Raw genomic sequence first — 22,289 nt, forward strand, 5'->3', positions numbered from 1 at the left:
TCGCGGCACGGATTCGAACCCGCGAATTCGCGCTTAACGGCAGAGAGCCATAGTCACTGGGTAATCGCGGCGAGTAATGTAAGACAGCGTGAGATTGATCGCTTCATTGATTGATCGATTGATTGATTGATTGATTGGTTGACTGACTGACTGACTGACTGACTGACTGACTGACTGACTGACTGACTGATTGATTGATTGATTGATTGATTGATTGATTGATTGATTGATTGATCGTGAAATTAAGAGTTTAACCGGTTTAGCTTCCCCAACCTCGCCCATGAGAGACGCCGTTGTGGACTCAAATTGGAGGTGAATGGATGCTGCGTATTATGCTGGTGAATTTTCTGTAGCCATCTGCCAGTCCCCTTCTGTAAATAGTCGCTCTTCTGTAAATTGCCTTGAATAACTGTACTCCACCACCACCAGCACCTGCCGCGATGGCTACTTATGAATAAAGGGAAAATCAGACATCCACCCGTTCGTAGCATTTGCTACAAAGGAAACCCATACGGGTTCCTCGAAAGAAAAGCCTCATAGTTGAAGAAAAATTCGTCCTGGTCCGGGACGAATTTTTTTCTTCAACTATGAGGCTTTTCTTTCGAGGAACCCGCATGGGTTTCCTTTGTAGCAATTGCTACGAACGGGTGGATGTCTGATTTTCCCTTTATTCATTACTTTTCTCCACCTTGCGGGTTTCCGCAGAACTACTACGTCGATGGCTACTTATGCTTCCTACTAGAACCCTGGGAGTGTTAGCCAGCGCCGCCACGCACAAACCTTGGCGGCGGATGTGGAACATCCTTTCTCCGCCGGCGTGACGAGTACGTGATATTTTTTGGGTGAAGGCAACTGCTCAGTAAACCCACACGTGATACCTGAAGCATCAATGTTGCCGGATTCGAGACCCTCGTTATGTAATAAACGAGAAGAAAGGGGGTTTACCGAGGGGTCCAATTTATATTAAGCATATCATAAGAAGCGAAGGACAACATAGGATAATTTACTTATGCTTACTCAATGAATTAAAGAAACGGTTAATTAATGGAAATGAAAGTGGATGAAAAAACAACTTGCCGCAGGTGGGGAACGGTCCCACAGTCTTCGCATTACGCATGCGATGCTCTACCAATTGATTTTCTATCGACTGACTCTATTGTCACTTCTGGAACATTAAAAAGTTCTGGGAACGTCTTGTTTTGAGTCTTTCGTTCTTTTTTATAACTCAATGTAGCTCTCCTTTGCAGATAACTTCTGCTCAGGTCTAGTTATAACTAGATAGGAGCAGACGCTGTCAAAATCAATGACGTCACCGGCGAGCTGCAGCGAGGCGACGTCTCTATCGCGGTAGGAGCGGCAGTTTCGCTATTACAAAAGCCTAATTAACTGATTAGGCTTAAATGATTAGCGCCCACTGCTTGGTGCCCCTTTAAGCACAGCTCAGACTCTTCCTGGTGAAAAGCTTTTTTCTTTAAGAAACATATTAAAAATTGAGCGAAGAGCTTCACAACGTCTGCAGAAGGTGACGGCATGCACAAGGCTTCCTAAAAAAATCGCTAGAGGGAACTGTGGCCATGCGATATCGCTCAGGCAGCGTCGAAACGGTGGTTATGATGCGTACGAATTTCGTCCCATCTTGTGGCTTCAAACATATTCTTACGGCTTCACTTATACTGCGCTTTATCCGACTTTATACGGGTCTATATAAATTTCGAAGCAATATTACTTTTTTTCTAAACGCACAAGGCAATAGAATTTCGTCCCATCTTGTGGCTTCAAACATATCCTTACGGCTTTACTTATACTGCGCTTTATCCACCTTTATACGGGTCTATATAAATTTAGAAGCAATATTACTTTTTTTCTAAACGCACAAGGCAATAGGGCTCTGCGCACGTGCCCAACTGTAGATAATTGTCGAAGTTGTAACGCAATACTTTGTCGAAAAACGGTCAATCTGAAAAGTCACTGAGCGGTTCAAAGCCACACGAGGACGAAGTTCCACGTACTAACGTGGAACTTAGTACGTGTACGTTAGTACTAAGTTCGTCCACATAGAGTTAATACGTGGACGAAATCCACGTACTAACTGTCTTTGCCGTGCTGGGCTCTGAGGGTTCGCAAAGCACAGTGTCTCCTAGAAACGCAGTCTACGCCGAGCCGTCGAAGAGCCAAGCAGAGGGGCGACGTCTCCCGCGAAGCCCAAAAGGTCAAGGCGCGTATTAGCGACGACGGGCGACACGGACGGGGCAGGAAAAGGAAAAAAAAAAGAGAGAAAGGATACGACGAGATGACAGGCAAGCAGGATGAGGAAGCAAAAAAAAAAGAAACTGTAACGGCGAAGTCGTCGTCACTATAGACGGCGATGCGAGAAAGACAGTCCCGTGACGTAAGAGGAGCCAAAGCCATCTCACGCTGCGACGCCCGTTAAGTGATGACGCGTATAAGAGGAGGCTGCTCGAGCAAGCACGACAGCAGCCGGCTATACCCTCCTCCTCCTTCCTGGCTCATCGTGAAAAGTTGCACCGAGCGCAATTTTTTTTATTCTTCTTTTACAACGCGTAGCATGTACGACGGAAAACTTTCCCGGGGATTACGGTCGTGCGATGTAAGAGCACTGGCCTGTATGTCACGCTGCAATGATGATGGCGATAATGGCGGATTGATTGATGATTGCTAATGGCACTAATTTTGAATGGGGACGGCGAGAAATAGTCGCCTGGCCTAACAGCGGTGGCCGAAAATTGATGCTTACGCGTTTCAAGAAAGAAAGAAGGAAAGAAAGAAAGAAACAAACAAACAAACAAAGAAGGAAAGACATCACCCACCTCCACCCAGTCCGTCTAAAGGTTGGAAGGCGCATGCGCTTAGCCTCCCGGCGACAGCAGCGGCGCGTTTTCAAACTTCCCTTGTCGCGCGACTTCGCACGGCAAGTGGACGGACGGCGAGGCACACGAGCACGCGTCGCATTGATCTCCGGTCGTCGCTCCCTTCGCCATTTCGCGCTCACCATACAAATCCATTTCTTTCCACTCCTTTCCCCATGTTCCCTTCTTTCTTTCACCGCTTCATTCTTCATTGTCTCCCCATTTCCTGTGTTTCTCCTCCTTCTCTCCTGCGTTTCCCTTCCCCCCACCCTTCCTTCCTATTTTTCCCTCGCTATTTCGCGCTCACCATACAAATCCATTTCTTTCCACTCCATTCCCCATGTTCCCTCCCTTCTTTCTCTCATCGCTTCATTCCCCATTCTCTCCCCATTTCCTGTGTTTTCCTCCTTCTCTCCCACGTTTCCTTCTCCCTCGCGACCCTTCCTTCCTATTTTTCCCTCAGAGCACGACGTGGTTGTGGAACGGCAAAGGGCGGCGTCCTGCGTCGCGCCAAGCGACACTTGCCGGTGCACGCACCGCGACAGGCGCCTGCGACGTGAGTCACGCGGTGAAGCCCAACTTCGCGCGGCGCCGTCGCGCCCGTGCGTGGTGGGGAAGCACGGCGAACTCGGCGGCGACGTGCTGCGGTCGATGCACGGGACGGCCCCGCTGAAGGCTCTAATCGTCGTCCACACAGAGGTGCAACACGGTTGCCTAGGCCAACGCGCATAAAGCGAGCGTAAATCCTGAAAGTGGAAATTCTGAAACACGGTTAAAAAAATTAAATTATGGGGTTTTACGTGCCAAAACCACTTTCTGAATACGAGGCACGCCATAGCGGAGGACTCCGGAAATTTTGACCACCTGGAGTTCTTTAACGTGCACCTAAATCTAAGTACACGGGTGTTTTCGCATTTCGCCCCCATCGGAATGCGGCCGCCGTGGCCAGGATTCGATCCCGCGGCCTCGTGCTCAGCAGCCCAAAGCCTTAGCTGAAACACGGTTATACACATATAGCGCTAAGGATGACGAAGACGTGAACACTAAGTGTGGTGGAGGGCAGTCTCACCGAGAAGGGTCCCGGGTCGAAGAATCGGGTAGAATAGGCAGATTCATTACTGAAATTCACGTTTACTTAGAAAGAAGGAACGACGAAGTAAATGAAAGCGAAAAGAAAAGAAAGGACGTGATTGAGCAGTTGGGCGGTCCTTATATATGACCCTGCAAAAAAAAAACATTTTCAGGAACCTCAACCGCCGCGCGCGATGTTGAGAGCGGTAAGCTTACTTTTCAATGTTCCCCCTCTCGTGTCGGTTTGGTGTCGTAAGATATGCCCAGCTGAAAGTTCGTTTTCATTCGTTTTTATTTATTTATTTATTTATTTATTTATTTATTTATTTATTTATTTATTTATTTATTTATTTATTTATTTCGGCATTCTGGTACATCTATAGCACGCACGAAATGCTGGGGGCGCGGACTGAAAGCCACAAAACCCTTGACTGGGCCTGTATACTGGTAATTGCACTTTCAGACGCGCAGAACGAGATGTTTGTATGCGACAAACGTACAGTGACACTACTATGCATCTAAAATATAATACTAAATGTCTAGAAACTGACACTAAAAAATTCAGAGCCCTTCCACTATGCGGAGATGGAAGACCAGTGTAGCTGCATTGCTCAATAGCTAATATAGCTATATGGAACTTAATGTAAGTTCTCTGTGGTGGCTATCCTACATTGGTTGAATAAAGGCTCAAACACACAACTTCGTTGTTTGTTTCTCTCTTGTTTTTCTTTACACATATACACTGACGTTTCGACACGCATCGTCACAGACCAGCGAGCCCACAGGCGCATGCGCCATCGAGCTTGGACCCTCTCTGCACGTCGCCAGGAACGGTTCACATGATGATTTGTTTTTGTCAACATCGCGGACACATGTTTTTATTTTTTTTTAGCCACAGACAGCTCCGCTGTAAATGAAATTACCTTACTTTTCTCCACGACACCAATCGGAGAAAGAAACTTGTTTGTTCTTTCGATCCCGCGGTGAGCTAATGCTAACCCTCCGAGGTCGGCGTCTGTAACGTCATCGCTGACGTCGTATAAGGTGGTGAGAAAAAAAATGGAAAAAAAAATCGGGGGCGTCGAAAGGCCCAGGACGGTACACGCGAGCTATTTCGCCAGACTGTAAATTCCACCCCCAGCCCCCCTCCCCTACCCCTTTGCATGCGGCGGGATATTTGGGTGGCATGCTATAGGGACCGCATCGCCTACAGACCCGGGACGCTTTGTCACTTTGTTCAAAAAGAAGTGTTTCAAACGACCGAGGTTCTGCTTCAACGAACGCAATAAGAGAGAGAGAGAAAAAAACGGAACGCGTTTTACAAATGACGTCAGCGGATTTTTCACAAGCCAGACGCCAGACAACGAGACCTTTTCTGCTTCTACTTCATCCACCTACACTTTTCGACACCGCGAGTAACCTTTCCGAAACCAATCTACCCCGCTCGTGAAAAAGCCGCAGCGTGCCTTCAGCCAGGGAGCCAACGAGGCCTCACTTTGTGTGACGCAACTGCGCATCCTTGCGCAACGTTGCCAACGCGTTCGTTCAGGCGCTCGCGATACTCGCTGCGCACTTTTGTATCACCGGCAGCATTTTTTGGTCTCCAGAAAAACAAACAGAAAAGGCAGTGAACGAAGCGCGCACCTAACGCACAGACGCGCTCATTACGTTCGCGTCGGCTACGTTCGCTGTCACACGCAGGACATAACGCTTGCGCGGATTTTGGAGGACACGCGCACGCTATGCGCGGAATTGCCGCGTTATTGCAGGGTATATACGCGTGCACGCGACGTTTTTCGGCGAAAGCGCCAACACACCGCATTTCCTCGAACGTAAGCAGCTTTTAAGGCGGAGCCGGCCTTCTTTGCCTATACCTCCCTCGAAATTTTGGTGCGTCGAAATGAGTCTCGCCGAGTAAACTACAGGGGGTATAGGCACCGACGTCGTTGAGGGTATACCGTTTTGTTGTAGAGTCAGTATACGGTGAAAAGCAGCGGTTTATCTCGATGCGCTTATTGAAGCTGTAGACAGTATACAACAAAATGGTGTATGGTGACGTCACGTGAACACTCTGCTCTGACGTCGTTCAGGCCGCCATTTTGTTGTAGAGCCAGCAAGGTGAAGAGCTGCGCTTGATCTCGATCCGCTTATCTCCAGAAGCACGACTGAAGCTGTAAGCAGTGTACAACAAAATGGCATACGGTGACGTCACGAGAATACCCTGATTTGACGCCGTTGAAGCCGCCATTTCGTTGTAGAGCCAGCACGGCGAATAGCTGCGCTTTATCTCGATCCGCTTATCTCCAGAAGCACGACTGAAGCTGTAAACAGTATACAACGAAACGGTATACGGTGACGACTCGTGAGTACTCTGATTCGACGTCATTGAAGCCGCCATTTTGTTGCAGAGCCAGAACGGCGAAGAGCTTCGCTGTATTTCGATTCACTTATCTCCATAAGCACGATTGGAGCTGTAAACAGTGTCCAACGATATGGTCTGCGGTAACGTCACGAGAATACCCCGATTTGACGTCGTTGAAACCGCCATTTTGTTGTAGAGCCAGCAAGGTGAAAAGCTACGCTTTATGACAATCCGCTCAACTCTATAGAAGCACAGAGGAAGCTGTGAGCAGTACTACGTACAACAAAAAATGGCGAACGGTGACGTCACGCGAATAGTCCAAGTGGCGTAGCAACAGGGGGGGGCCGGAGGGCCGTGGGCCCTGGGTGCAAGGGGCCAGTGGGTGGGGGGGAGAGGGGGTCATGTACGTCTGAAAACACCTGGAACTTGATATCCTCGCCTTCCTCGACTACAGCCGGGGGGGGGGGGGGGGGTTGACAGAAGACCTATGGGCCCCGGGTGCCACACGACCTAGCTACGCCACTGAGTCCCTCCCATATAAGCCGATCCCGTAGATAGTGTGGCCACTTGGTGGGCCCCAATACAAGCGCAAGATCTGAGTCCTCGTAACATATCTTTTTATTGCGGAGTTACAGAACCAGAGATTTAAAATTGATGCTTTATTTTTGTGCGTGTGTGTGATTTCTAAGATTTTTTTTAAATTTGATGACCGCAATTAAAACGTTGTTTTCTACAGTCGATACATATTAACCTTTTAATGTTAGTTGCAACGAACCTTGCCAAATTGTTTTCTTTCTTTTTTCTTTTTGTCATGGCGGACTTTTCTTCCGCGCACGTACAGCAACAACAAAACTTAACGCTCTAAAGGACAAGGGACAATAAACAAACAGAAAGGTCAGAGCGACGACCTATCGTCGTCTACGACAGCGCGCTCAGCTTCTGTCCTACAGCCTCGGGAATTTCGCTGTCTCGACCAAACCTCGTGAAAGAGCCGCAGCCACTTCAAAGCGCGCGATGTATAAAGTGTACGCGGCATATATATATATATATATATATATATATATATATATATATATATATATATATATATATATATATATATATATATATATATATATATATATATATATATATGTCCTGCATTCCGACGCCCTATAGCAAGCGCAGATACACCCACTGTCCCCGCCGCCTGCTCGAAATCAGACCCGCGGACATGAAATTTCGGGCGAAAACTCATTTGCAAAGATCGTTGAAAACGAGTACGTTGCGTGCGCGCCAAGCGTCCCTAATCGAAACCGGGCCCGCACAGATAACTGCGCACACACGTGCAGACACACACGCAAATTAAGAGCTTCGTAGCGCCACGTCCACGTGCAAGCGCGGGACATCAAATGCGCGCTGCAGGAAGCAGAGTTTCCTATAACGTTGCTATTGGGGAGCCACTTTGTTTTCGTTTTTGTCGTCGAGTGACTTGGACAGCGACTTCCCCATTGAGCGGTGTACCGCGTTCCCGCGGCTTTCCCCCAGTGCCTGTGCGCTTAGACGGCAGTATACCCCCTTCCTCCTCGGAGCTGTTTTCGTGATCTGCCCACACTCGTAGGCGAGTGTTATCGTTACACGAAGCTGGAGTAACACGAGTGCAAGCAGCTGCTTCGCTAGAATGATTACGGCCTCGCTCAGACGGTCCCGCCTCCGCACTGACCGAGGCGATAACCTCCTCAGCGCGTAGGATTCAAGAGGACTCTCATTAGAGCTTGAATGGGGTTCCTATAGCTCTTCATGTCGCGTGGCGCGGTTACAAGACTTTATAATTTACTCCTGTATCGATGGCAACTTGACGGCGTACATGTAAGACACCCAAACTCGCGCAAATATATGTTCGATGGGAACTTTAGACCTGACGGCGTACATGTAAGGAACCCAAACTCGTGCAAGTATATGTTAGCATTACTGGAAGGGAAAAGTTGACAGTCGCTTTAGCATACGCTAAAGAGCATGAACGCCAAAGCCTGCCCGCTCACGGGACACTCATTACGTGGCTTGACATTTTCATTCTAATGCGTTGTTACTCTCTGTTACATTTTTTCTCCCTAATTCGTCCTAATTAACAGCAAAGAAGGCTTCAATGTGTCAATTGGAATCCAACTTGGGGATACAGCCGGTTCGCCCATACCTCTACGTTTGGTCGTGGGTTCGAATGCCTTATTTAACTTAGCTTAAAGAAAGGTCGTGCGTTCGACTCTCGACCTTCACGATGTGAATCGGAATCGAATCGAACCAAGAGGTTTCAACTCCCACCAAAGGTCACGGGTACAGTGCCTTAACTGTATCATAATTGACTGTATTAATTAAATTCACGTTAATTAACACCACAGGTAGTGGATTCGACTCCCACCAAAGGTCGAAGGCTCGACTACTCTATGAATTTTGGTGCCATGACGCCGGACATCGGATTCTCCGTCCCACGAGCCGTCTAAGGCTTTCGCCTTAATAATTGTCACCCACACCCGACAGTAGCACGAAGACACAAAGTAAAACTCCGTACGGGGGTTCTCAGAAAGAAAGCTTTTAGGTTGAATAAACGTTTTCCGGAGATCGAGCCTGATTTGCCACATTGCCATTACTGCCACGTTAAAGGCGCCGCCCGATAATGTGGACATTTGAATACATTGCACTGTTCTGTGCGTAGAACAGCAGCGCCAGAATTGATGCGATTGCGTGCGTACGAAGCTATGTACGTGCACAGTCGGCCAGGGTGCTGCTCCCTCTGGATCACACAAACCTTATCTCGAAGTACACTCGCGCTGCACCGAAATTAAGCTGCAGCACACACGAGCGCACTTCAAATCCTCAGTATACAGTGGCGTTAGGGCCGAATAGGATCGGAATGGGGGAGGGGAGGGGTCATCCGCGGCTCATCCCACCCAATAACATAATCCGGCACGCACGCTCGTGCGTTCCTGCACCCCCAAAAGCAAATCCCGCTCGAGGGATTATCCGGCCAGAACCCCTTCCTTTATCTGGCCGCGCGAGGAGACGGCACATCGTCCGAAGCCAAATGCCGGGATCGACGCACATTAAAAAGCAAAATAACAGAGAGAGAGGGGGGAAGTAAAACGCCGGCGTCACACCCTATCGCAGTCGCCACGCTTCGCAAGCAGAGCGGTTCACGCACGGCCTCCAAAGACAAGCGGGGAGGCTTTGCTTTTGCATCCGGCGCGCCACGTTCTTCGCCTTGTGCAACTATACCTCTCTCGTAATCCATGCGCGGAGGCATTATGGAGCAGTGTACACCATATATCTGAGAGGAGCAACACCGTGCGAGCGAACGAACCACATGCGCCATCGGCTTTCCTTTCATTCCAGTACCGTACGCCTTACTGGTGCTAAATACGGATTAGCGGAGCTTCGTGACGGCCGGGATCACTTACGCAAAGACTATGGATCCGTAGGTTAAAAGAGTATAGAAACGATATTTTCGACCCTTCCCCACCCCCACCTACTAAGAAGGTCCTAGGCGCCGAATTTCTACGGAAAAAAACAAACAAAAACGGAAGAGAGACCGTCGAGACTAAAGTGCGAAATGACGGAAGCCTCACACCATGCATTGCAATGGCGATTTGTTGCGTCGGAAACCCCACGGAGGCACATAATCCGCACACAGTTGTGTGATTGTTTGTTTATTAAATGCCTGCAACGTCGTTTACACCTATGTATATCGTTTAGATGTCTTACAGAGTCCATTATTTCAATGCTGTTATCTGGGAGGATGTTGACTTGCAACTCATGGCCGGTGAACCCCTCGTGCTTTAGTGCGTCCACATCCAGGATGGCTGCTTTACAGCGCCGAACTGTTGCAGCGCCGTTTGTGGTTCAGGAGGAGACGCGTCTTTCATGGCGCTGACGCGGAGTAGTTGGCCATCCTCATCATCCACTTCGCTCGATTGACTTCTACTTGCTCGGCTTGCCGCGGCAAGATGGCGGTGACGGCGCTTCCGAGCTTCATTTGCCTTGGTACATGGAGATGCAGAGAGTCGCTCCATACGTACTGCCTCTCTTGCGTTGGCCCGTCGGTGTCCGTGGACTCTGTGATGTCGGACGCGCCTCGCCGCCATGGTGCATGCGACGTATACGCTCAGCCTCTCTTGAGCGCCGCTTGCGTTCAGCGCGGCTGCCACACGTCGCGTGTTGGGAGACACTGGTTTGGCCAGACGAGGCATCCTTCCCACATGATACCGCAAAGTAAACTGCCGCCACTGCCGCCGCCACACCACACCCAAGCAGACGGTCGCCACGCGCGCCTCGCGACAGTGACGTCAGGCCACGCAGCGCCCAATCGGGAGGCCACCTCAAGTGCTCAACCACCCGAGGACAGTGACGTCAGGGCCCACCGTCGAACACGCGGCCGCCACGCTTGCCGATGTGATGAGTCATTCCGCGCGGCGCCGAACCACCTCGACACCCACACTTGACGACAGTGACGTCACGCACGCGAGCCAATCAGGAGGCGCACACCTGCGCCTAGTGACAGTGACGTCACGACACAGAGGAGACCAATCAAGAGGCCGGAAAGCTGTGTCAGTTTCTGCTAACGGCAGATGACCTTGACAATGAGCCATTAAAGCTTCCGCCTTAATACTGCAGGTATGCTTGAGAAGTCAGTTTCGGTTCTGTTTCTCAGGAGGTTACCGAGTCATGACGTCATGACTCAGGAGGTGGCTGTGATATCCCCTCCAGCCACCATAGCCGTGACATTTCAGCGGTTCGGCCATTCGTTTTCACACAACATGGCGGCATGCACCCACAAGGTGCAGCCTCCAAAACCACAGGATTATGAGGTACGGCTTAGTGGGAGTGAGTGCATGAGCATTTTTTGCACTTCGCCCCCGTTGAAATGCAGCTGTCGCGGTCGGGATTGAACTCATCACCTCGTGCAACACCGTAGCCACAAAGCGACCGCGGAGCGGCACAGAAGTGTTGATTTGACCTGCGGCCACTTTCGTGATGTTGCCTAGGCGCTACGGTGCTTTAATGCGGCCTTGGGTCCGCACGCCTTGCGTTAGTTGTCCGCTTTATAAATTTACACGATGTTCATTTTTTTCAGAAATAGCAGAAACATACCGTATGCTGAACGCCCTCCCTCCTTGTATGCAATAGAAGAGTGGAAAGGCTGTTATTCCCTTGTTTCGTGACTGCGTCAGTTCTAACCCCATTCTTGACCTCCTCTCTACCATTCTATTTGCTTCCCCACTGGACCGTTGCACGTTAGTACAAAGGTAAGCGCTGCAGTTTGTGCGATGTTTTCGCAGAGGGTGGCAACGCCCAGAAAGCTCCAGAGGGCATTGTGGGACGCGGTGGAAAGGTCCGAACGAATTTCTCGCATTGCCTTTCTTCCGCTTCCACCTCCCAACGCAGCGTGCAAGACAGCAGCAGCAACAGTGGAAAAATTGAAGGATGAGGCAAAGAAAGCTTCGCTTAAGTTTTTTTTTTTTTCACACTGAAACCTGAGAGCTAATACGTCAGTGTGACATCACAAATTTCAAAGCAAGTTTCCGAATATTTGGGCAGTCGTGACTCAATTAAAGTTGTTGAAACTTGCTACACCTAGACTTTAGCTCCTCTAGGATACAATTCAGGGTTCCAATAAAAACTGATAAATTTCGAAGTGCAAGAATTTCAAGGCAACATTGCCACCCGTCTTGGGAGCATGACCTCACAGCTCATCAGCCCAGAAAGCCACTCGAGCTGTTCTACAGTGCCTGAAGGCGGCAAACTTCACTGCCCGACTTTAGATACACTGCACGTGGCTTAGTGCATGTGAAAGTGCGGTCAAGGCTTGTCTCTTCTCTCTCTTTCTTTCACTCCCCATCCCCCTCCCCACGTGCAGGGTAGAAAAGGGGACAAAGTTTAGTTAACCTCCCTTCCTTTGCTTTCTCCTCCTCCTTTCTCTCTCTTTCATTTTTGGATTTTTACAGCTTGTCAATCCTCCTCTCACAATAAAAACCAGGTAGCTGCATGAACCATAGCACCTTGCCTCTCCCACAAATGCAAAGAGTGCAGTGAACTTCTCCCACAAAAAGCTTGCACCGTGTGAAATGAACAGCAACATACAGTGGCTCGGTGCATGTTCCTGGCCAAACCATGGCCAACTAGCCCAGCAAAATACCATGGTAATGCAGATGCTGCTGGGCTGCACTAATGAAACCAATGGCAAGGTGTGAGATCCGTTGAACTAATTCGAGCACCAGTTGGTAACTGGTTATTTTTACTATTTGTGCCACATCCCAAGCAGAGACAAGGCGAGTCCCTCCAGTCGCATGTCCATGTGCAATTCTTGTCTCTGTTCAGTACTTAGCACAAGTAGTTTAGGGGAGCTCATGTCCGGCCTACCTTTGGACTACTGCAAGTAGCCCAGCTTAGTAAGGCCTCATGCTAGAGCAGTCCAATTCACTCTGCATTAGTCCAACAATAACTTAATAACAGATGTGAGCTAGTTATGAAGTGCTGGGTGAATAGATAGGATCTATTAGCTGCGTATCTTTATATGATCTTCACCTGTTGCCTGACCGGCCAAAGCTTTAGCAGACCAGTGTATGATATGAAACATGTATGATATGAAACACCCCGGTGTTCCCCCGTCCCCCTTACGGTCCCGACTTGGCTACGTGCAGCTTTCTTTTTTGCTTCCCCGACTGAAGAGAGTGCTGAAAGGAAAGAATTGGGAGACCGTGGAAAAAATCCAAAAGCATGTTACAGCGTTCCTGAGAGACATTCTCGTCGATGACTTTCAGAGTGCGTTCCAGACATGGCAGCCACGTCTTCGCAAGTGCATTGATGCAGGAGGAGAGTATTTTGAAGAATTTTAACCATTTGTACAGGTCCCATCAATAAATATATTTTTCCCAGAAAATGTGCATTACTTTCATAGTGGACTTTGTACATGTGAAGAAACAGGAGCTGAGAGGAAACCAGAATGAGAAGTGACTGTCAAAATGAATAACGCAGAAAGGACACACAAGATTCTATATAACTCATCTTGTGGCAAATTTAAAGCCCCCTATTGTGAAAACATCACTACAATGCATACACACTGCATCTTCGCGAGTGCAAGTTGCACACAAGATGCTGGTACTACCGCCTTAGCAACTTTAGTTACAAAACAAATACTACAGGTTTTCAAAAGTCAAATGACTGAATTGTGCACTAATCTGAGAAAGCATGGCAGGTTAATGCAAGCTAATGGCAAAAAGCGGTGCTCTGCTTTATTTGTAACCTTCATGCCAGCAATGCTGTCAACAAAGGGATGTAAACAAATACTGCACAAATGGGCAGTGCACAAATGAAAATAAGTGAAAGATTAAGGTGACAACAATAATAGGACATACTTTAAACTAACTGCATATGGAAAGTTACCTTGGCTATGGTAGGATGTCAAACTGAACATTACTAGTATTTATTCAAGTCACAAAACAAAGCATTACTGTATACCACAAGTTGGGTACACAACTGAGTCGAATTGTGTTCAATACAACTGGTCCAAATGGACCTGTCTGATTTTTCCAATGAGTGTCCCAAAACACATATGGTAATATCCAATTTGTTCCAACAGTGAAAATTTCCAACTGATTTGAGCAACGTTTTTTTGACTGGGTAACTACATCTTTCTTTCATATGTGAAGCACTTTTTTTTTTTTAGCATTGCCTGCTGTGTAAGAAGATTAGACATACCTGAATGCTCGACTTGTAACCTTATTCATGGAAACAGGACCTTTTACTTAAACATTCCAAAGATCCAGCAAGGCAGCATAAAATAGGGTGCCTATTGTAATTTGACTGTGAAAAAGAAACGAAAAGTATCGACCACATTGATGTGATGCTGAGTACTGGAGCGGAAAGTATTCTGCTCTGAACAGTAGTTCCATGAAGGGCTAGTAACGTTTGGATGTACTGGCTAAACAATGGGAATGTAACTAACCAGTAGATAGCCCTTGTATAACTATAGCCATGCAGGCTCCAATAATCTAAGCTCATCTTCACATTAGACTCCGCTTTATATTTAGCAAGCAAGATGAAGCTCTATTTCTTCGTAGCATTGCCCGTTGTATATGAAGAATCGGCATAACTGAATGTTCAACTTGTAGTGCTACACACCAGAAAACAGATCTACCCTGAACCATGAAACCTGTGGTCATATGTATCAAATGGCTACATGTAAACCATGCTACAAAATGGTTTGGTAAGCTTGAGCTTGCTATGACTATTGCTTACATGTGTAGCATGTGAATGTTTTTAGGTGGAAACTTCAGCTCGAGGACAACTATTTAATTTAAACTCATGAGAAATGCAGATACGGTCTCACCAGGCAGTCAGTCAGCTAATTTAACCCTGGAACGCCCAAAGTATCATTTTTTCTACACTGAGGGAAATTTAACGCATAGTGTATTTGTGATACACAAGAGCGAGTTTTCAGTAACAGATACTTCAATGCACCAATTAGTAATTGATTAATTAATATACTAATAAGGTTATTACTCAAGTAACAGTTCATTGTTTCTTCTTGTGCAGATGTGCTCTCTATGGCCAGAAATAAAGATGAACAAGCTCTAATTTTCTTTTATGTCGAAATAAGTTTTAGTGGAGGTTTGAGTGGATAAGACAGGGTTAACTAAAGCTTGTTGTGTTTGAAAAATAGTATTTAATGAGTGTTGGGGGCACGGTTATGACTTAAACCCCAAAACTTAGCGTGAAAATAGAGTTTGTTTCCAAATTTCAAAGGAATGCACACTTTAATAAACAGTTGTGAAGCAAAAAAAAAGTGTGTGTGGGGGGGGGGGGGTGGTAACGTTGCTTGCATGCACATAAACAGTACATGAAAGAGTGTTTAAAGCAGAAGAAATCACAATGTAACCTTGAGACTTGTATTTGTGTGTGCTCTCTAAGAAAACATTACATTTAATATATTCCATGCTATATATCATATATTAGAACATATATTAATATATATTAAATAGAATATTCACTACGGTACACATATATGAAAAAGGTCTGTAGCCACATGTGATATATCAATTTGAGCCACCTTGGATTCTTTAGCAGGTATGGTTTACATATATCTTCTGTCATATGTTCTTTTTTTTGCAAAGTTACAGAGCTGCACTTACCTTCTGTTTTATTTTGCAATTTTAATGAAGGTTCCTAAAGCATATCAGGGCCTCACTCAATAATCCACTCCCAAAAGCCCATTTTAACATAGCTTTTTCTTTTGAATGTAACATGTTTCATTCAAATCAGTTCAGCAGTTGCATAGAAAAAGCCATTTACATTTCATAAGCATCGGAACAGGTGGGAGGCCCAAGGCAAGCTCTGCTTTTAAATTTTGCCTTCGCAGACTGCACTAATAGAAAGAGAAATGATGCACAGAGCGTTTAAAGCAGAAGAAATTACAATGTAAGCTTGACATTTATTTATACGTATGTGTGCTCTGAAAGAGAATATATTACATTTGATATATTCCATATTACATATGGTATATTAGTAAATATATCAAATTATAGATTAAATCACGTGTTATGATTCAATTTCGGCCCCCATGGATTCTCTAATAGGCATGGTTGACATATCTTCTCCCAAATCTCCTTTTCTTTTTTTTTTATTGCAAAGTTAGAGAGCTGTACTTTACTTTTTTTTTTTACAATATTAATGAAGGTTTCTAAAATATTTCAGCACCTAAGTCAAGAATCCGCTCCCAAAGGCCTCCATTCCAACACAGCTTTTCCTTTTGAATGAACAGGTTTTATTCACATCAGTTCATAGCGAGAATTTTATAAACGTCAGAACAGGCGGGGGGAGGGGAGGAGGCAAGGCAAGCCCTGCTTTTAACGTTTGCCTTAGTACAATGCAATAATAACAAGAGAAATGACACACGGAATGATGTATCACAGCAGCAAAGAATGCAGTTGGCATGGTAGGCCGCAGAAAAGTTGCAATAACCTGCACCTGCAGCACCTGTCATTTCACCTACAGATATGCGATTCTATTAAACATAAAGTGCAAAGCTGGGCAAAATAAACACTCTCAATCAAAGCATGTGCGAATTCCTCATGCTGAATACCATTCCTGCATGCACACTGGTTTCAGATAAAATCAGCGAATACAGATTGTACTGTTAGCTTAACATCACACTTGTGGTACAACACAAGAACGTCCTGCAAGACTGGTTCCTAAATATATTAAATTATGGCTCAGTTGTATGAGAGAACAAATGGAACCCGGTCATTACTTCATGTGGCTGGTGAAACATGTCCTTGTGATAGGAGTTGCTGTAAGGCATGCTAGCGACAAAACATATTTGTCAAGATGAGGAAAACACACCGTTAACTAGTAGCGCACTACTACGTGCCACACAGTGATCCAATCACAAAAGACGGCGATGAGATGCCCAGCACGCTGACAGCACGCGTGCAGCGGATTCGGCGGTTGCAAAATCCAAGGCCAGTGGCTCTTGATTACAACGAAGGAGCCAAATAGTGGCTCTTGGTAGTGTGCTACAAGTTAACGCCGATACCACTGCTCGCGCACCGTCAGCATGCTGGGAGTGTCGTCATCGTCTCTTGTGATCGGATCACTATGGCACATAGTAGTGTTCTATAAAACTCTTTCGTTACGGCTAGACATATGCACATATGCTCACTTTTGGTGCATTTATGTTTTAACATTTTATTTCAAGACATAGTAGTCGCAACCTATACTGCAATACATAAAATTATGACCTGATCGCTGGTCTTTTGAATGGATGTATAGCAGTAATAATTGCTCAGACAATTTTGCGAGTTCTTATGCGTAACTTCAATGAAGCCCCTTAAAGAACATGTTTGAAAGTGATAATTTTCTATTTTAAACATAAATACTGACAGCAAAAAAAAAAATGCACCTGGTTCAACTTTTGCAAGTCAGATAATGAAAAAGAACTATTACCGTGATTTGCTGGCATCAATACTAGCCATACTGATGCCCAAGCTATGCAGAAAAGTAGTAGCTTTGCAAATGTGAAAATGGGTAAGCTCCTCTCGTAGAGAGAGCATTTGTTTTTACTTATTACAGAAAGCACCTGGTTTGCTTTTTTACTGAATTCTTTAGGCTAGTGATGCAATGGGTGTCAGGTCAGGGAGCATGCAGAAGCCATTCCATACTGGGTTATTGTGTTCGATCACCTTTTCTGTGCAAGCAATGTGTTCTAGTGTGCATTCAAGTGATGCTGGAGCGTTCTTATGCTGTTGAAGCGCTGATGGTTAAAAGCAACCTATGGTGGACCAAATAAGGTTGCAGTTTATTAGTCTAACACAATTATGAAAATAATATGCACTCATGCATCTACCGTTGTTTGAGACCTTGTTAAAACAGCCTATACCTCAGATCATAAAATTGACAAGCCGAGAGAAGCTCCTGTGTCTTCATTGCTGCTGTCATTTGAAAATTATGTTGCTGAGTCGATCAAAGCGTAAATTTTGCATCTTCTTATTGAAAGGCTAGGAGCACATGATGCTATAGTTTCAACGATACCTCCAGTCAATGTTTTATTTTTCCAGGCTCCCCAATTTTCAATATTATCTAATCGGGCAAATAGTGAAAGTTCAGTCGTCATTTCAGACGGTGCATGATGTTGTTAGAAGAAGAATTCCAAAACAAATTTGTGAAACATACCACATTGAAGATCGATTCCTGCAGGCGTGGTAACAAAAGAGTTAAAGCCTTCCCGGACAACAATCAATCAACTCAATTCAGTGCAACTTGGTGTGACTGACAGTAATGAACGTTAGAGTGACAGAAAGCTGAGCTAGTTAGTAAGGATTCATTATGCATAATAGAAGTGAGGTGTGGAGACAGGACACAAGAGTAGAGAAGTGGACAACACGAACGCCGTGTTGTCCACACGGCGTTCGTGTTGTCCACTTCTCTACTCTTGTGTCCTGTCTGCACGCCTCACTTCTATTTTGCATAATGAGTAATGAACGAACGTCCTAGAAACTTGAGCCATCTGCAACTAAGTCATGTTCCCAGACAGTGTATCATGGAAACGTCCCCTTTAATTATCACGCTGTTGCGCAAGATTGTACACTAATTTATCATAGTACAGTACACAAAAGCATTTCAGCACACTTTCGCACTGTTGAGTTTCCATCATTTAGATCTTTATTAAGCCTTAAATATTCATAAGCACAATCTATAAAGTAAGATTAGCAACATAATTGATTAGGTCTCAGCACAGAGCTGACATTGCGGCAAGTGGACTTGCTTTTATCACGGTCATGACGTCCTGATGAAGACCAGGCCCCTTGTTGAAACATTACTCGCACGCTGCGACTTCCCCTATTCCTCTGCTGTTAATTAATTCAAGTGTCCATATCCCCTGACCCCTTAGTCTCATTTGGATTAAATACATATGACATTCGGCAACTTCTAAAGGCATCCCAAGGACACTATTCAGAAAAGGGAGTCTGTGCTTCCTGGTCAAAAGATTTTCCAAGAGCGTGCAAATCTGCGCACAGGTTCCTATCAGGTGGCACGGCACAATGAAGTGTGAGCTACTTATAGCAGCCAGGGTCTCAAAGAAAACAACCATTTTCCTATCTGCAAGGTTGCTGCATGCTGGAGACAATGCACAGAACAGGTAGGGCGTTCTCTCAGTAAAAATATATTGGTTCTATAAAAGAGGCTAACGCAAAGGGAAACATACGGATTTTCAGTAGTTATGTTGTAGGTGGCTTTGCTTTGGTTTTGTCTAGGGCAGTGTAAGCTGCGCACAGGTTCCTATCAGGTGGCACGGCACAATGAAGTGTGAGCTACTTATAGCAGCCAGGGTCTCAAAGAAAACAACCATTTTCCTATCTGCAAGGTTGCTGCATGCACAAACGATGCATTGCTTCCCTGTGCTGCTCATCCTGAGATAGCTGCACAAGTGGCTTGATAACAATGAGCCTATGCATACAGTGCATGCTGGAGACAATGCACAGAACAGGTAGGTCGTTCTCTGAGTAAAAATATATTGGTTCAATAAAAGAGGCTAACGCAAAGGGAAACATGGATTTTCAGTAGTTATGTTGTAGGTGACTTTGCTTTGGTTTTGTCTAGGGCAGTGTAATATAGTCAACGACTGGCACAGCAAATGAAAAACAAAACTTTCACACACTGCACTTTATTGTTTTCACTAAAGCAGTGGCCCCAGCACAGTAGCTAAAGCAGTAGAGGTGTGCCCTCCTGGCATCTTCTTTCTTACGCGTCATGTATAACCAAATGAAAAACACATCCATAGCGTCTTGGTGACATTGGACTGAGGCATAGCAACAAGAGGTTATATTTCGGCACAGCTGGGGAAGGGTGGTGGGGGCACAATCTGAAATGTTTTCAGTGCAAGCATGTGTTTGTGTATGTTTACAGTTTCTCAGGGTATCAATACCTTAGCACCTGCAAATAAATGTTATATATTGACACGTACCTTGCACATTAAAAGAAGTGAATTAAGATATCGCGGTGCCCGCTGCAGGTGTACAAGATAAAGATTACAATGAAGGCGCCAAATAAAACAAGGGACGACGGAAGGCGACACGGGACCACCACGCAATTAATCCTGTAATCGTATAAACAACGCGCCCATCACGTTCTCAGTGACTTCAAGATAAAGATATGCTAAGTCAATCAATGTGTTCAATGACACCAGCTGCCAAGGCTGCAAGAGAATTGCTGGTGCGATTATGCGGCTCTCAGGTCGCGCACCCTCAACCTTGAAGCCGTTCGCCTAATTAGCGTAGGAATATGACTGCAACCGAGGCCGCATATCTACGCGCAACGCAGCCTGAGGCGTCCCGCAACGCTTTGACACATCGCCTGCGCAGCAGATGACGACAGTAATAAAAAGCAATCGCAAACGACTGTTCCCGAACAGACGACAGCACGTGAGCCAGGCTTTGTAACGTGCGTTGCTTGAATGCACCACGAGCACGGGATGTTGCGCGGGGCTAGCCATGCGAAAAGGCAATCGTCGGCGCGTGCTGTGGAATGAATGGGCCGTGCAATCACTTTCGATCGCGATTCCTCGCGCTCACGTGCTGACTGACGATGCCCGAGATCGCGCAAATGCGAGGGCCCGCTATACTTACCCAAGCACGCGTATACCGGATGGACGCACGTAGCACGGCTTCATTTGGCACTCGTCAGTGGGAACAACCTGGTGGGAGTCCCATGCGTGCACATAATGCACTGCTGGGCGTGCAGAAAGACACTACAGTTTTAGACCGCGATACGGTCGGGCAACCTGCTTTTCTCTTTTTTCTTGCTTCCCGGGAAGGGCGAAAGGACGCAAGGCTCGCTATCGTCTGGACAGGGTACACGCATGCAAAGCACACTCCGCGGTGCGACAATTGCGGCAGCCCAGACCCCACTTCAACTCCCGCGCGGTGGGAGCTCGACGCGGGAACAATTTATGCGAGTTTCAGATACAGCCAGCCGCCGCGCGCGCTGGCTGCTCAAAAGAACCAGGCGGGCTGGAGGCAAGGAAACATGCTCACCTGACTCCGTCAAGCACCGCTGAAACTTGTTCGAGGCGAAGGCCATCGTCGAAGCAAGTCGGTCGCGCCGTCAAACCGAGAGGCGAATGAAAAATTCCGGCCGGTACAGCGGTTACAAAAATAAAAGTGCAACGAAAGAAAAACACACACACATACAACGAAGGAGGGGAAGCTGAGCGATCGCCTAGGTTGCGCGCACCGTCGGTGGGTTTTGCTTTCTTTTCGTTTTCAATTCTTCACTATCGCACACTTTTCACTGTCGTTTCCGTCACCGAGCATTTCCGTTCACGTCGGTCGCTGCAGCTGGTCGGTGGGAGAGTTCACCACTTAAGAAGACGGCGCTAAAAAAACCGCGCTCGCTGTTTTATTACACGCACGGCAGCACGTCGACGCACGGCGTTCGGTCACCGAGGCGCCCGAATGTTGAACGGAGCACGTTGTTCCGGCTCCACACGAGAGCGGGGCCGACCAAAAGCACATGTTTACCCTTCGACGTGGCCTGTCCCGTCTCACCCACGCCTGTTTAGCGTTGGCCGCGATTTTGTGAGGCTGCAAGCAATCCCGAGTTCAGCGACGACCACAACACTCGTGCAGACGACGACGACGGCGCTCCAAGGTGTAGCAGACGATGTCCCTCGTAGGTCGCCCACTCGTCCGCAAACAAAAGGCTCGCACCAGATTGGAAAACACTTGGCACTCAGCACGCGTCCAGGTTGCGCGGCGGTGGCGGGCGAACGGGAAACAACAACCTGCAGCAGCAACAACACCGGAGAGCTAGGAGCGTGCCGCAGCCTCCTGTTGGACCACAGCCATGATTCACAAGGTTCATAATCGCGCACGACACGCGTTGCATCGTGGGATACGGAGCGCCCCCACCATTTCTCCCCCTTCTTCTCTCTCCTCCATCTCTCCTCCTATGACCGTAATCACAAGTTCTCGCTCTCGTCAGCACCTCCTACTATGCCTCCTACCCTTCTCACCATGTTTCCCATACAGTTTCCTACAAAAATTATATGTTTCCTACCCTCCATATGCTTCGTTCCTCATTCGCCCACCCATGCGTCCACTGCACTGATATATTCCACCCTCGTTTTTTCAATCAAACACTAAATGACCTCAGCTGCAACACTGCATCCTTTAAAAAAATAGACATTAAATGTTATTATAAAGATATTTACAGATTGTCGCTTCATCGAAGGAGAGCTTCAAAACAATTACTTTGCTGAGAATGTGCTAAGAGGTTTTTTGTTGTTGTTTGTTTTCTGGTAAGCTTTTAGAGAAGAAGAGCATTTTTTTTTTTTTTTAATTGGCTGCATATAACATTTTGAATTAAGATTTTGCTACCATACTAGGTGGTGTCTAAAACCCGACGTCTAAAACGTAATTCGGCTCTTGCAATCGCGTCCGCATTCAACCTGCAAAAACATA

General features: G+C 46.6%; 1 protein-coding gene across 2 annotated transcripts in view; it reads right to left on the reverse strand.

Moving 5' to 3' along the window:
• The window catches only part of dop (microtubule-associated serine/threonine (MAST) protein kinase dop), a 288,167-nt gene extending 266,414 nt beyond the window's left edge, over positions 1-21,753 (reverse strand). For both annotated transcript variants that reach the window (XM_065431890.1, XM_065431889.1), the window contains exon 1: positions 20,862-21,753. The gene's annotated coding sequence lies outside the window, so the exon portion shown is untranslated. The remainder of the gene's footprint in view (positions 1-20,861) is intronic.
• Between the last annotated feature and the right edge of the window lie 536 nt (positions 21,754-22,289).

Source organism: Dermacentor albipictus, chromosome 9 (genome assembly GCF_038994185.2).
Source record: "Dermacentor albipictus isolate Rhodes 1998 colony chromosome 9, USDA_Dalb.pri_finalv2, whole genome shotgun sequence".
NCBI classification, from domain to species: Eukaryota; Metazoa; Arthropoda; class Arachnida; order Ixodida; family Ixodidae; genus Dermacentor; species Dermacentor albipictus.